At 38.6% G+C, this 16,944-nt stretch overlaps 1 pseudogene across 1 annotated transcript; it reads right to left on the reverse strand.

Moving 5' to 3' along the window:
- Positions 1-12,691: 12,691 nt before the first annotated feature.
- On the reverse strand, positions 12,692-13,654 carry LOC105530189 (annotated as a pseudogene). Its single transcript, XR_001004607.1, has one exon. The product of XR_001004607.1 is annotated as a 39S ribosomal protein L18, mitochondrial pseudogene (transcript).
- Between the last annotated feature and the right edge of the window lie 3,290 nt (positions 13,655-16,944).

Here is a 16,944-nt window from a genome sequence, read left to right on the forward strand (position 1 = left end):
CAAAGGAGATTTTAATAGACTCCATCAATTAAGATTCATGCTAGTGTCTTTCAGAACATAGCAGAATGCTTTAGACTGGTTTCTTATCACTCATGTCTTGGCTCTACCACAACTCTAATGATATAAAAATGTTGTTTATACACTTTAAGGTAACTATCTTTAGCTCTCTTTAGAGATTTACATTAATGGGTAGGTAATAAATAAGAACATGAAAAGATGTTAATATTATCAGCCATCAGAGAAATGCAAATTAAGACCACAATGAGCTGCCACTGCACTCCTACCAAAATGGCTAAAAGTTAAAAAACAGTAAAACTGCCAGTAGCGAGCGCTTTCTTATATTACTGCTGAAAATGGAAAAAGGTATAGCCAGTTTAAAAACCAGTTTGGTGACTTCTTACTAAAAACATTTACTTCTCTTATAGCTTCGCAATCCTACTACTAGGTATTTATTGGTTCCCCTGAAATAAAATCTTATATTCATGCAAAAACCTGTATGTGAGAATTTATGTCAACACTATTCATAATTGTCAAAAACTAGAAACAAAATGTCCTTCAACTGGTGAATAATTAAAACCTGTGGTAGATTCATACAGTAACATACTCCTCAGCAATAAAAAGGAATGTACCACTGATACACACAACATGGAGATTTTGTTAGGGAGGGGGTGGAGGGGGGGAGAGAGAGAGAGAAAGAGATCTTGTAACTAGGACCTAAGCTATAACTACACTGAGATATTTGCAAATAATGTCAAAATAGGGCTATTGAAATTTTATTTGCACATGGAACCTAGGACATTGGTAATGTAAGAGATGTGACTAAAGCAGAACCTACAACTAGGAGTCAAGACATCAATTGAATTATTTATAAGTCAGGGTTAATGAGAAAAATAGCCTCTCAAGACATTTGACAAAAAGCAATCATAGGTCTTCATGAACTCATGTGAAACCTATCATCCCTTGAACCCGCAGGGTAGAATTTGGGGTTGAAATTTCCCTGCTTTTTTTTTTTTCTGGCAAGAGCTAAGTCATGGAAAGCTATTTATTTCTTTGCCAGTTGTTTGTTTGTTTATTGACTTGCTCATTGATTTATTCGCTCACACATTTATTCTTCTATTCCCTGTTTTGCAGCATAAAGAATGTGAAGTGGTTCTTAATATCAATAAAGATAGAAGTGTATAAAACTAAAACAAAATTAAAATTGAATAACAAAGATAAGAGAGCAGGGGTGAGGGGAAATAAGAACAATTATTACAAGGCTGGGAGCGGTGGCTCAAACCTGTAATCCCAACACTTTGGGAGGCTGAGGCAGGTGGATCACCTGAGGCCAGGAGTTCAAGACCAGGCTGGCCACCATGGTGAAACTCTGTCTCTACTAAAAATACAAACATCAGCCTGGTGTAGTGGCATGTGCCTGTAATCCCAGCTACTTGGGAGGCTGAAGCAGGAGAATCACTTGGACCTGGGAGGCAGAGGTTGCAGTGAGCTGAGGATATGCCACTGCACTTCAGCCTGGGTGACAGAGTGAGACTCTGTCAAAAAAAAAAAAAAAAAAAAAAAAAGAATTATTACAATAGAATTATTTGCATTGTCTGTACAAAAGGAAAATACTAGTATTTCAGGAAAACAAAATATTTTCTTGCCTTAAGAAATGAAAGTAAACTCTCTTCGGGAATATTCACTTCAGAGACACACTTAAGGACAACCTAAGAGTCAACAGAATTGTCTGTTCCGCACAGCAAGCTCTAAAACCATCCCTCAACTTGAGCTAAGGATGTAACAACAATGCATAAGGATGAGAAAGGAAATCTGTGGGTGACCAAGAATATCTGTGGGTTTCAGGTCTCAGTTTCCTGATATTCTAGGTGTATCATTTAAGAAACATGTAAATCATTAGAAACCAGGTCAATATAGAGTGACCAATTAAAAAATATATAACAAACTAAGTAGTAAGTTCATTATTATGATGCTGGACTTTACCGTATTCCCTTGACAAGCCAGGCATTTTTAATACTCTGAGCCTTAATGCATACTATTTCATTTGTCTGGAAAGATCCAGCTTTCCCAATTAACTTATCAAACTCTCAGTTGCCCTGTTGTAAAGCATGGTGGTTTAGTGTGCTAAATTTCCAAACAAATAAACTTTGTTGGAGTTCTGGCCCTGTAACTTACTAGCTTGTGACCTCATGTGAGTAATTTCCCTATGCCTCTGTCTTCTTATCTGACAAATAAAGGAGCCTTGTGATGGTTAATTTTATGTGTCAACTTGATTGGGCCATAGTGCCCAAATATCTGTCTAAACATTATTTTGGTTGTTTTTGATTGAGATACACATTTACCTCAGTGGACTTTGAGTAGAGATTGCCCTATAACATGGGTGGGCCTCATCCAATCACTTGAAGTCCTCAATAGAACGAAGAGTGACCTCCCTTGAGCAAGAGGGAATTCTGCAGCAGACTTCCTTTGGACTGGAACTGCAGCACTGGCTCTCCCAGGGTCTCTAGTCTGCCAGCACACCCTGTAGATTTTGACCATGCCAACCTCTGTCATTGCATAAGTCAGTTTTGAAAAATAAATATCTGTCCATATATAGACTTATCTATGGGACACCTTATCTGTGTGAGAGGTCTTGGCATTCTATGGGAATATGTTTTCATATATATTTTTTAACATCCTATTGGTTCTATTTCTCTGGAGAACTCTGACTAATACAGATATACTAATAGCACCTTCCACAATGTCCCAAGAAATACTTTACCTAGTGCTTGGCCTACAGTAAAGCTCAATAAATTCTAGCTTTTAATAATATTTGAGAAAGTTTGTGACTAATTTATATAAAATATTGGGAAGATAAAATAGATCTTGTAGAAAAGTGGGAATAAAATCAGTCTTATCTTAAAAGACTGCCTTTGATAAAACTTAGTTTTCTTTTAAAGTTTTTGTAGTTGTCTGAGTGGCATACCATTCTTTACTTTGTTTTGGCAGCATGTGACTGACTCCATTTGAATACGTATGTACGATACCTTATTTTAGCAATGGGTCAGCAAAATAATTAAAAGATATAAGCTTTCTTACTTCATAACAGATGATCTTAAATTCTAAAGGTCTTGAGTTTAAAGTAACTAAACACAGGCTGACTTTTCTTTTTCTTCTTTTTGGGAAAGGCAGTATTTCATACTTTTTCATGTTTAGTTTCAGAGTCATCATTGATCATTGATGATAAGCATGTGTGTGAACTGAACCAGTGACTATGTATTCTGACTACATTTAATGAATTTGACCAAAGGTGAACAATTGTAACTTCTTTAAGCATAAACTTTCCCTCAATATTTTCAGCTTCTCTTCTGAATTTAGCTTTGTAAAACTCCTTCTAACATCTCCAACTTCCTGAATCTGATATTGTATATCCTCTGAAACCAGAGCAAGGTGGTTGGTCTCTGTCCTATTGAAAAGGAGACTGGACACCTGAATGCTCCATGGCACTGTCAGGACAAAACCACCTTTTTGTCTGTTTCACTTGTTACCTGGGCCAATGTCATATTCTCAGGCTTGTGGTTGATCTAGAAGTATGTTTGGAGGTTGGGAGGTGAAAAGGAGACTTTCCCTGCACCACCAACCCATTTTTTGGACTACTCTTCTTCCTATAATTGTCTAGGAGTTGAACCATGTTTCTACTTTTCCATGCCTTGTAGCTCTTGTAATTTGAACTTGATTAGTCCTTGGAGTGGTCTTTTTCTTTTTCCTGTCTCACTTGTCCCTAGAAATCCTAAAGACATTTATTTCAAAGAAAACTCTACTAGTTAAAATAAAACACCTTAGCACATCAAGATATTATTACTCCCAGATAATATATTCTAACTCACATTGATCTCTCTTTTGTCCAGCCTTAGGATTGATTAATTTTCTTGAAAGTCAGGCTTTGTCCATGGAGAAAATGATTTCTAGATTTCTAAATTTCTTTAAGCCTTTTTTGCATGTCAAAGCAAATTTAGAGATCTGGAAACAGATTTTTTTTTTTTTTTTTTTTTTTTTAAGTAAAATGACCGTATAATTTAGCATCTGAATTGGGACACTTTTGAGAGCAAAATGGCACACTAAATGTAATCTGTACCAGATTAAACCAGGAATTACATTGAATTAGATACATTGTAAGAAGAATTCTTGTCAAATATTGCAGAAATTGTAATGCCAGATTGATCCAACCCAATGAAATGTATGAAGAAAAGGAAGAGGCAGAAGTCAGAGAGATGTTGGACTCCAGTGTCCTCTCCAACCCTCACACACTAGTGGCTCTTCCCCTTCTACACAATACACACGCTTGGTGGCTCTTTGTGAAATGGTGCTATACAAACATTCACATGGGTTTGAAGAGACTCAATACATTTGGTGCTAGTAGCTTTCTTACTGATTCAGAATCTGGAAAGGTAATAGGCTTCTAAGAAGATCCTTGCGTTGGGCTTTGTGTCATTTCCATCATTGGTGATTAGAGGTGGCTGGGTAAAGATGTCACAACACTGGTGCTTGCAGGTGACTGGGAAGAAGGGTCCACAAATTCCTTCAGGCTCTGATCTGTGGCCAGTGAAGTGCCAAGATCAATGTACCCAGGGGGAATTAGAGTTGGGAAAAAACCCAGCATGGTATACGGGAACTTTGTGATTAGAAATCAAGGGCCAGGGTCGCAGACTTTAGTGTCAGGCACATGGAAATTCTCTGAAAGCCCAGATGAGCAGTTGCATGTCAGTAAACATCAGTCATGGACCAAACCTATCCCAGAACCCGGAAAATACCAGAGAGAAAGCATTTCTCTGACATCCCTTCTTCCATCACCAACACATTTCTTAAGCTCTTACATGCATCCAGATGCCATTTTGGGGATCAGAAGAAGAAGGAAAAAGTCTGAAAACAAGCATTTACCCAAATGAGATTGAGTTCCCTACAAAACTTTTAAAACTGAATCTATACACTATTACCTTCCGCTTTCTCACCTGCCTTTCAAAGGGTTAGCACTCGTGAGAAAGATAAAATCAGTTATGGAAAGTAAAATGAAAAAAAAAGGAGAATTCTTCTCACACAGATCTAGGTAACAATATGCTTGTGAGTGTGCAACATGAGTAACACCAGCTATAGGCAAGCTGCTTTGACTCTCCAAACCTTAGTTTTTCTTCTTAAAAAAAAAACCTGGGATCACATTAAATAAATTAAGATTTTTTCAAAAAATAAATGCCATAGTTTTTCTTGGTACATTGCACAATTTCCAAAATCAACTGAGAAGTCAAAGATTCTTACCTTGTTTTCTTTCATGTGATGAAAGGGGAGCACAGAGAGATACATACCCTCACTGACACTGAAACATAAAACATTTTCATTTACTCCGTTATTTATCAATTATTAATTAAGCAGAACCTAGCTGCCAGATCCTGTCCTAGTAGAAAGGGACCTAACAGTATACAAAACAAAAAGCAAAAAATGCATATTAAAAAATGCACCGGAAGAGAATAAAGCAAGGCAGCGGAAAATAAATTGATGGTGACCATTGTGTGTGTGCATGAATAACTGTGTGCAGATGTGTGCCTGTATGCACATGAGTGCAAGACAATGTGTAAATACTGAAATGGTAATATTCAAACTATTTATAGAGGCTCCAAAGGGGAGGCTACATTTGTCTCTGATGGCAGCAGAGACATGGTGGGTGTGATATAATTCACATAAGAAACAAGATGATCTAAAAAGAGTCTGAAAGGGAAATCATATGACCTTCCTCATTGGAAGAAGTGTAGGAAATATTTAGGTTAGTGCCATATTTTAAACAGTCATCTGTACCTTTGATAAAAAGGCATAAAGAATGTTGGATTTGTTTTAAAATTAGAAGGTTAATTTTTAAGTAATACTTCCACGTTGAGGTTCATGGTCTCTGTGACTCAAAATGTCATTTTACACTAGCATGAAACTAACTCTGATTTTTAACTGCTTTAAAAAAATGCATCCTGTTTTCTTCGGTCCTGCAAGTATTTTTCTTGAAGACTTTGTGTGGCAGGGACAATGCTATGTGTTTACCAAATTCCGTTTCACTTTCCTCCTTCCGGGCACATGGCAGTTTCCCAAGCTCCCTTGCACATTATGGCCACTTGCCAGGGTAAATCACACCTAGGCCTGTCCCTTAAAAACAACTCATGCAACAATTCTTCTCGTCTCTCTTCTTCTGAAGTGGGGACTTTGGAAATCATACGTTACCGAGGTACCTATGAGATGAAGGAGGGGTGCCCAATTTGCACTGGACTTGATGTGAGAAGAAATAAATCCTTACTGGATTAAATTACTAAAATTTCAGATTTCTTGTATTTTTCTTTTTACCAAAGTATAGGCTAGCATATCATGACTAATTCAACTTTCAAGAAACATTGTATGCTAAATCTCTATAGAAGTCTATACAAAAAGGATGTATTAAGAATTTGAAAATTTTTGTGTAAATACATTTCACAACATAAGTCAATATTTTCTATAGTACTCTTATGTCATCCCAAAATTATATATTTTCATCCCATATATATATATATATCATCCCAAAATTATATTTTATATATATTTTGTCAGGTAAATGTTAATGAATTAATGCCAGGAAGAACAAAAATTGTTTTTGAAACACCAAAATGCAGATTGGAGAAGTTTAAATATGTTTAAGAACATCGAATAAGGCAACATTAGCTGTGATTATAGTTAATTATATGGTAACAATTTGGGGTTAACAAATTTGAGAAAATAAATCTTTGACAGTTGGAGCAGTGTTTCTTTAAAAATATTTAACTAGCAGATGAAAAGAATAATATTGTCATTTTAGATAGATAAACTCAAAGTGCTAATAGACTAAGGAATCGGAGGAATACTTCTAAACCTAATACAACTAAATTAATGTATCTTCAGTAGAAGTCATGATAACTAATTGATGGCACTTGTAATTTTCTTCTTTATAGAAATCACCTGCAGAGCTGGTAAACTTAAAAAAAAAACCCTGAAGTATAAGCAATCAGGCAGCCATTAACTTTAGTACACAGGTCACTCTGATATTACATGAAAAACAAGAAGTTACAAATCATCAGGGTGCAGTTAAAGACCATTGCCGTTATCACAGTCAACTTTAGATACATTTAATATACATTAAGATCCTTAGGTAGTTTGCAAGATTGAAAGGACTACGGACAAGTTTTCCTAAAGAAAATTGGATGCTAGCCTGTCAAATTCATTCCTGGCAATTTGTAGGAATTGTACACTACATGTGGTGCATGACATCAATTTTCAATGGACAAGATCAACTTTGAGTTGCATCATGATTATGCTATTGCCATTTACACGCAACCAGCTTTGATTTCTGGCAGCTGTTAGAACAATGTGTACTGTACCATGATTAAGTAAAGATTGCACAACTTAATTTTAGGGCCTATTTTCCCACCACAGTAACATTTATGTTTTTTTGAAGTAAAAAAAAATTAAAGACTGACACAATTATAGGCAAAATATTCAAGAATCTGTATAATACATTCGAATTTGAGTATTGTATTCTCTTCACAACTAACCTTTGCTGATGGAACACTAATACTACAACAGTATGAGTCAGGAATTTCTAAAATATAGCCCCTTTTGGCTCTTTGCCCTTCCTATTCTTAGTTACTGAGGTATATATTTTTCATTTTTTTTTTTTTTTTTTTTTTTTTTTTTGAGATGGAGTCTTGCTCTGTTGCCAGGCTGGAGTGCTATGGTGCGATCTCAGCTCACTGCAAACTCCACCTCCTGGGTTCAAGTGATTCTCCTGCCTCAGCCTCCTGAGCAGTTGAGATTACAGGCATGTGCCACCTTGCCTGGCTAATTTTTTTTTTTGTATTTTTAATAGGGACGTGGTTTCACTATGTTGCCCAGGCTGGTCTTGTACTCCTGACCTCGTGATCCTCTCGTCTCAGCCTCCCAAAGTGCTGGGATTACAGGCATGAGCCATTATTGTTTTATATTGCCTAAAGAACTAAAGAAAAAACAAGTCTGACCAATTACAGCCAAATGTTAAGACATTTGCCATAGAACTTCCCTTATGCAAAAGAAAACATAAAATCCTTAAATTTTTAGAACTTTCAGATCACTAAATTTTTGCTAGGGTATCCCTATCAGTAATCTTTAATGACGTGTCTCTTTTTTTCCAGGTTGACAGGTTGAGAGAGTCAATAGTGTACTTGGTGATGGCTGTTGCCAGCATAACTTGTATAACTGTATTAAGAAAAAATGTACAGGTGCTGGAGAACAAATGGAGGTCTCTGACAAACCAGCCAGGGGAGCAAAATTATAAGCTCTTGCTTTTGTTCAATTTGTACCACTTTTCTAGATATCCATCAGAACTTCCTCAAGGTCCTCTCAGAATTAGTATCACCTTTCTTTAAATGAGCCAGTGAATATGCCAGTGTTATGCATAGAGATTGGCAAATAGTAGACACTTTACAAATGTTTGTATCTGACACAATTGCATTGTGTACACTTTTAATAAGCCTCTTAAGACATTCTGCTTGATGTTAGCATTGGTAGAAGATTTGTCTCTGCTAGGAAATTGTCAGCTTGTTCAGGGTGGGACTTGATTTTGTTTTCACACAACTCCTCCATTCTACATTGTTATGTCTCGGCCGGGCACGGTGACTCAAGCCTGTAATCCCAGCACTTTGGGAGGCCGAGACGGGCGGATCACGAGGTCAGGAGATCGAGACCATCCTGGTTAATACGGTGAAACCCCGTCTCTACTAAAAAGTACAAAAAACTAGCCGGGCGAGGTGGCGGGCGCCTGTAGTCCCAGCTACTCGGGAGGCTGAGGCAGGAGAATGGCGTGAACCCGGGAGGCGGAGCTTGCAGTGAGCTGAGATCTGGCCACTGCACTCCAGCCTGGGCGACAGAGCGAGACTCCGTCTCAAAAAATAAAAACAAAAAAACAAAAAAAACCCCCAAAAAACCCCAAAATACATTGTTATGTCTCATGTTCAGGCTGTCTTGCATGGGCTTATTTATGGCTTTTTCCTCCTCCACTAGATTATGAGTTCTAGGAGGACTAAACTGTGTCGTCTTTATTTTTATGTTCCTCACAGTACCTAACACTGCTTGGTACATAATGAGTCTTTAAAAACTATGTGTTGAATTTGAGCGTTATCTCCTCTGGGTAATTTTATTTTCAAAACATTCACTTCTGAATAGGACTTGTTTTATCACAGCAACTTATTTTGCAGATTAAGGAAACTGTGAATTAAACTAGAAGACATGAAAAACTTTAAAGGGCTGCTTCAAACTTCATTAGAGATTTCACAGGAACAGTACCGTATAGTAGGATGCATACTTGTCACTTGATACCTAGTCATTTTCAGATTGTATTTTCTCTGAGAGGGTCACACACCTACCTCCTTGGGCTTTTTTTTTTTTTTAAATGCATATTTATTGTGATAAGAACACTTAATGTGAGATCTACCATATTGACACATTTTAAAACATACAATACATATTGTTAACTATCAGTACAATGTTAGACAGCAGATTGCTGGAGTTTATTCATCTTGTTTATCTGAAACCTTATGCCTATTGATTAGTAATTCACCATTTCCTCCTTCCTTGGGGGCTTTTAAAAAATGAGAAAAAGAAGCCTTAAAGACTATATATATTTAAAAACCACAGATTCTTTATATGCAAATTTTGGCAGTGATCAACTTAAATTTACATACAAGAGAAAAGAACCCCTAGGAAGCTAAGCCAGGCATTTCAATCGGTCAAATGACTGAGCTTTTTGAATTCTCAAAGAGAACTGTTTATTCATTGATTGCATATAGCTGATATCTGAGGCAGAAAACTTATCAGAAAAAGGTGAAAGGAGAGTGAAGGAAGTTTTAAAAATTACATGTTTCCTATTCTTTAACCGTCATTCCTAAAAAGTACCAATGTTGAGTTCTAGAAAGATTTAAAAAATTTCCCACTTGTTACATAAAATAGGCTCACATGTATAAAGTATGCTTTTTAAAGACATTTGGAATATGTGCTTTCAACAGATGAGGTCTACAGCACTCACCTTCCAGAGTAGCTCAGTCAAGGCTGTCTTAATTTCACTTCAGAATTGAGCATTGATTTGTTCGATTATTCTGTGAAGATAATAATTTGACATCATTGGAATGATCAAAATTAGCCCTTGAAGTTGGAAAGATTGGGACTGAAATGGGAGAGTTCCCTGACCCCCCTCACAGGATGTCAGGTGTGTCTCACCTGTTTGGCTGCTACGTGCTCAAACCTCTTACAGGAAGAGGAGCACTTAGATGGGCATGTGCAGGAGCAAGGGCAAGTGACTGTGGGCTCCAGCCCCACAGTAACCTCTAAGGGTGGGTGTCTGTGACTCTGGAAACCCCACTACATGTGTTACAGTGCTTTTTTCACTCTGCCTTCTGCAGATGGCTTAAGTGTTAACCAGCTCAGTGCCTTCTTGGTACCTAGGTCCCGGTCCAGTGTCCAGGAAGAATCAGGTCACACAGACAAATTAAAGGATGATAAATGCAGGGGATTTTATTGCCAGATGGAGGTGACTTTCAGTGGGAAGGACGGGGACCTGGAAAGGGGATGGAGTGGAAAGATGATCTTCCCCTGGAGTTCGGTCATCCGGTGGCCCATCTCCTTTCTGACCATCCCCAGCCAAACTCCTCTTGATGTTCAGACACTCCCTCTCCTCTCTCCTGTGCCACACCACTGTTCTGCTCCTCCGCTTTTCTGCTCATAGAGCCTGGGGTTTGGGGTTTATATGGGTACAGGATATGGGAGTGTGGTGGGCCAAAAGGCAACATTTGGGTGTGAATACAGGAATGCCTATTCCCATTTAGGGGTGTGGGTTTCCAGGCTTGAGGGTGGGGCCTTTGCTGGGGAACCACCCTCTTCTATTCAGTATTTCCCTGTCTCCTGTCTGTATCAAAACCTTGTTGTTCATTGTCTCTGTAATCCAAAAAATCAGCTAGTTTTCCAAAGGTCAGAAAAGGCCCAGCCTAGAACACCCTTAGCAACTGATTCATTTAATCTCATATTGGAGATTCTTGGTGTTTGAATGTAACCAAAATGCAAGTTAGTTGCTCACTGCATGTAAAGTCCAATTAACAAGACAGAGGTCTGATACAAAAAATGTGAATTTATTCTGAAGTTAACTTGGAGGAAGGGTACAAAGTGTCCTGCCTTTGAATGTGGCACTTCATCTTAGAAGCAGAAAGTGGATATTTTTATAAGGTAAGAGGGGAAATTGAGCCAGAGCAGGGGACCCCTCTACTAACTTGGTGCCTTATCTACAGAACAGTTGAGATGATACCTTCCATGGAAGAAATAATTTGTAAAAGTGGCCAAGTAGGCATGCTTTTGACATGCCCTCCTGGTGAATGAAAGCCCTGAGGCAAGAGTGGAAGTTTGAAGGCAACCCCCTGGAGGGGAGACTTCTGTGGTGGGTATGCTTTGGTCTGCAAAGTGACCGTCGACTCTCAAGGAGAGACCTGTCTTGGAGCAAAGAGTTAGAAGTTGCATTGCAGGACATGTCTGGTGAGGGAGATGAGAAAGAATACATTTGCATTTTTAAAGGGCTAAGTAGGAAGTGGGAAACCAGAAAACGAGAATGGAAGAGAAAGCAAATAATAGTAATAATAATTAAACCACCTCTTAGAAAAGTGAGGGACACTCAGTTACATGAATAGGTTAAAATGTATGCAGTTTTCTCAAGAGCCATGAATAAAATTACAATTAGAAGCCAACAGTTAGCAGATATATTCCCTGAAGAATTCATCTACGGAAAATCTAGTTTTGAGATCTTATGGATAAAGACCAACTCTGTCTTTGTATAGGTACTTCTGTAATATCAAAGTTAGACCTCATTCTATTCTGCTGATTGATCTGTCAAACATAATTTCTCATCTAAATTGAGACACTTGAGAGTGAAGGGTGCTCTGTAAATAAACACACAAAAATCACAATCATATTCCAGTGCTGTCTCAAGGCATATATGACCATCACACCAATAAAAATTCTCATATTATACCCAGTTCTATTACCATCTGTGCAAACCCAAAGTGTCTGAGACAGGTATCCGTCAATTTACGAAGTTTATTTTGCCAAGGTTAATGATGTGTCTGTGACACAGCCTCAGGGGATTCTGATGACATGTGCCCAAGGTGGTGGTGGCACAGCTTGGTTTCATACATTGTAGGGAGACAAGAGACATCAATCAATATGTGAAGATGTACTTTGGTTTGGTCCAAAAAGGCAGGACAACTTGAAGCTGGGTTGGAGGGAGTACTTCCAGGTCATGCGTAGATAAGAAACAAAGGTTGTATTCTTTTGGGCTTTGATTAGCCTTTCACTAAATACGCAATCTACATGTGAGAAAAGGGTAAAGTAATAGTCACTTATGACTTAGTCTGGCTCAGTGAATCTGCATTTTTACATAAACAACAGGTCAGAGGAAGCAATGATACACATTTGTCTCAGGTGAGCAGAGGGATGACTTTGAGTTCTGTCCTTTGTCCCTCACCTGTGAAGATAAGCTATCAATTTACATTACCAGGGTGAAGTTCAGCAGAACTGTTTTAGGGTAAAGATCTTGAAGTCCACAAGGAATTTCCTTATGGGTTAATTGTGAGGAGGTATGTAGTTTTTTTTTTTTTTTTAAGAGTTCATAACATGCCTTTATTTTGTAATTTATAGACAACTTCTGACTTGCCCTTTGAAAGTTAATTATAATTGACGACTGCTTTTCTTAGATGCTTCTGAAGCCCAAGACAGGGGCAGAATGTAGTTCTTGATTTAAAAAAACAGAAAGGGAAGGAGGATGACCTTAACTACAAATAATATTCCACTGCAACATTATTGCTGTAAAACTTCCAAGCTGGCTGTTCTTCCAGATGCTCTCTTTTGATGGCTGTAGTGGCTGACAGTTTTATATTTACATGTTCAAAACAATTAATGCTTCCATTTATTCATTTATTCATAGATTCTCTGAGGTTCCCGTAGAACCACACCACCTTCTGTCATGGCACTTTGTAGTCGTTTCATGGAGTCTAAGGCTGCCTCCCATGGGGTTGGTTGGTAGACCATGAAGTTGATTCCCGCCTCTAAGCATCTCTGTGCCAGTACTCGTCCTATACTCTCACAAGCCACCACATTTCTGGTACTATAAAGGTGCTTTTTAATAGCCCATTCACGAGTGGATGCCGAAACCACAACTTTGCCATTTTGATGCTCCACAAGTGCTTCTACATGACGCTGAGTCCTTATAACTCACAACCTGTGCCAGAACTCACGGGAGGGCCACACCGTCCGCCAGCCCCGCTCTTTCCTGGCTACAGATAGAAGCTCCAGGTTCCGGGGGTTCCGATTGGTGAACTCTGGGGCGACAGCTTCATTTTCCACACGGTGCACTTCAGGTTTCGCCGCCGACTTGGAGCTGGTTGAGAGGGCTGCGAACCTGCACCCAGGGTTCCTGCAAACGGAGAACCCCCAGAACCGCGACCGAAGCGCCATCGCTGAGACGATCTCGGAAAAGCCTTGCCTCTTTTTCCTCAGGGACGACTCACTCGCTCGCCTGCCGCAGTCATATGAAGTCAGGGAAAAGCCTTTGGTTGCTGTAGATCCCCAAACTCTCGGTATGTAGCTTTTTAAATCTTCATAGCTATCTTATTTGGAATAAAATGGGAGGCAGGTTCGCTTGATGCGATTCGCAGTTTGACTTTCCCTTTGGCTTAGTGACTTTGGGGCCCTGAGATTTATTATCCTTTCACACCTGCATCCTTCTTTACTTCTTTTCTCTCTTCGTCCCCGCTTTCTTCTTCTTCCTTCTCCTCCTCCTCCTTCTTCTCTTTTTCCTCTCTCTTACTATTTCTCTCCTTTTGCTTCTTTTCTTGTCTAGAGTCTAGACTAATACCATATTGGGAGGTTTTCAAAAAAGAAACTGTCTTTTTTTTATTTGAAGAAACAGTAGAATACTGTGTTTTACTTACTACACATACAACTATGTTATAGGAATAAAGGAAAATATACAATTATTTTAAGTATTTTCCTTTCATTTCCACTTCTATTGCATCCCTGAACTCCTTCTCCCTTTTGACTTGGGTTCACAGTCATTTTTTTTTGTGCCTGTAAGACCCTCAATATGCTGAGTACAGCAGAAGAGAGACTGCAAGAATCTGAGAGGTTCTGATCATCAACATAAGAAATGGCACAAAAGGACTTAGAGATTGGAAGAGTTTGGTCAGACAGGGATAAGGGAAGTAAGAAGAAAGTCAGGAGTTCTGTTAAATTTTGCGAATAGAAAGGTTTAAGAGATGTGGGTAGTTACTTTTGAAAGTGAAACTTTGAGGGAGTTTGGAAAGTTTTACTCTCTGACATGCAAATTAATTCTAATACATCTTTAGGTGAAATGCAATACATGCCAGCAATATTCTCATTGTTTCGTGAAGCTGGACTTCTACATTTTTTTTTTTTTTTGAGTGTGAGAAGTAGCACTAGTTTTACTAGATATACCTACTAAGCACATATCAAATAATAGGCACTCAATTTGGAGGAGTAATGTTGAATAAAGCATATGTAACAGATGATGCTTGTGGAATGAATGAACAATGAATCCATAAATCAATGACCATACTTGAAAAGTTAGAAAGTTTTTCTCCTCTGAACAGTCTGAGGGCAAGTGGCATACATCAGCCCTTTATCCCTAAATATTTTAATATGCATTTTTGTCAGAGTGAAAAATCATATAGTTTTAATTACTCTTTTAATCAATTTGATGGCTTTCTGGAGTGAATGTGGGGAGATTCAGAACTGGGTGGTTGCTATTGTTCTCCTGAGAGTTGTTTATTAATAAAGTGTTTTCTCATACAGATATAACCAGAACAACACCCTGGGCATATGCCTATGTGCCCCTTCCTTACCTCTCAGGAAATCACAATTTGTAAGAGATCAAGCTCTCACGTTCATCATATTCTTTCTAATGTGCTAGTGGTATGAGCAGACCATGAAAATCGTTCACAAAATTATTTTCCTCATGTAACGTTAATAGTAATAGTGGTTCCCTTCAAATCTTAACTCCTTCTAGCAGAAATATACTCTCATTAAGCTATTCTCCACTAGTTAATTATCTCCTGTATCCAGTTCATCACAACTGCCACTCACTCCCATTAGCACCCCCTATTGTGTTCTCATGGGCCTGGGAATTCTGTTCTCTATTCCCCTGTCTTATACATGGGTCACTAGGGTATTGCCTGAGCATTGTTCTCCCTACTTTTCTCATGTATTAACTTTAGTCACATTTTTATAGTTTCTATTTTCCTACTTTCCATCATTGTGTTAATTATTCCTTCACTTTCTTTTATATCTCAGTTCTGATTTTGACTCTTGTTCATTCTCTTTTATTTTTCCTTGCTTATGCTCACTGCAGTTTTCAAGGAAAGTGTTTAATATTAAAACTCTGAGGACACCAATGTATTGTTTACTGGCTCTTCTGAGAAGTTTTTCTAATTCTTAGAGGATTTCATTGGTGGTTCCAGAAAACAGGAGGAGGCCTGGAAGGATTGAAGTTTGTGTGAGTTTCCAAAGATACCTTAAGGGAGAATTTGCAAACTCATTACTGGCAGGTCAAATCTAAGCTGCAAGATTGGCATTTCTTTCTTCCTTTTTCTTTTTAAAAAATTGGTCCACACAGTAACTTAAACAACTTTCAATTAGTTTCCAGCATTTAACATAGAGATTTTGGCTTCTCTTTAAAATATGTGTCTGTAATCCTGCAGGGTAGCAATAAGCTGCAGCTGAGAAGCTCCTGACCTCTTTAGATGGGGTATATAATTCGGAGTTTGCCACAGTCTCCATCAGACCCATTTTAATCGTTTCTATTCCCTTCCTGACCCCTGTAGTTGTTGAATTTTTCACATTTGTATTAAAGTCTTAGGAGCAGCCTGTTTCGAGAGGTGGAGAACAGGGCCCTATCAAGGTGATAATTGTCCTCCAAGGACACAAAGAACTCGGAGTATTTCTGCTGCGCTCCTTTGCCTTGTTCCCTACATTTTGGTGATATTTTGTTGAAAATGACTGACTAACTGAAATATCAAGAATCGTGGTGATACCATAATTTTATAAACCTCTGAAAACTCAGCAGGGTTAGTGTGGAATTTGCAATCCTTTCAGCTCTTGACATTAAGAGTTGTAAGGGAGGAAGTGGTGCTCTGGCTTAGGCACAGTATTCTCGCAAGAGGCCAGGGCCAGACTCAAACATTTGACTTTGTTTTATTCTTTCACTTGGTGACGTTGCCATATTCTTGCTGCTATTGGATTGGCTATTTCTTTCTTTTCTTTTCTTTTGAAACGGAGTCTCGCTCTGTTGCCCAGGCTGGAGTGCAGTGGCTCTATCTCGGCTCAGGGCAACCTCCACCTCCTGAGTTCACGCCATTCTCCTGCCTCAGCCTCCCAAGTATGGATTGGCTATTTCTTAAAAGATAAGTCATTAGGGGTAAGGAAGAAACAAAAAAGTTACTGCAATTGGTCAAAAATAAATAAATAACTTCATATTACAATCTAGATTAAAACTCTTCGTTGGACTCTGGTTGCATTTGAGGAATGTCACAACTCCTTGTTATGTGCCCCCTGCCTCCTCACTTCCCCCATTGTAGCTCCAGGATAATCTATACTACTATATCCCACGCACTTCATGCAGACCTTCAGGCCGCCTTCAGATTTTTGACATCTACGTAAAATGCTTGGAAGCAGCCTGTTTGGGGAGGTTATGTCAAGTTAATAATTTATCCTAGAAGGACGGAGACCCTGGAGCAGGTTTCTCCACCACATCAGTCTCTTCCCTGCCTCAGGGACTGGGATTTGCTGTCTATCTGCTTTCATTTTTAGCTCATCTCTTGAATTTTTCTTCTCAACTTTTAGGTC

This window comes from Mandrillus leucophaeus, unplaced genomic scaffold (genome assembly GCF_000951045.1).
Source record: "Mandrillus leucophaeus isolate KB7577 unplaced genomic scaffold, Mleu.le_1.0 Scaffold802, whole genome shotgun sequence".
Classification (NCBI taxonomy): Eukaryota; Metazoa; Chordata; class Mammalia; order Primates; family Cercopithecidae; genus Mandrillus; species Mandrillus leucophaeus.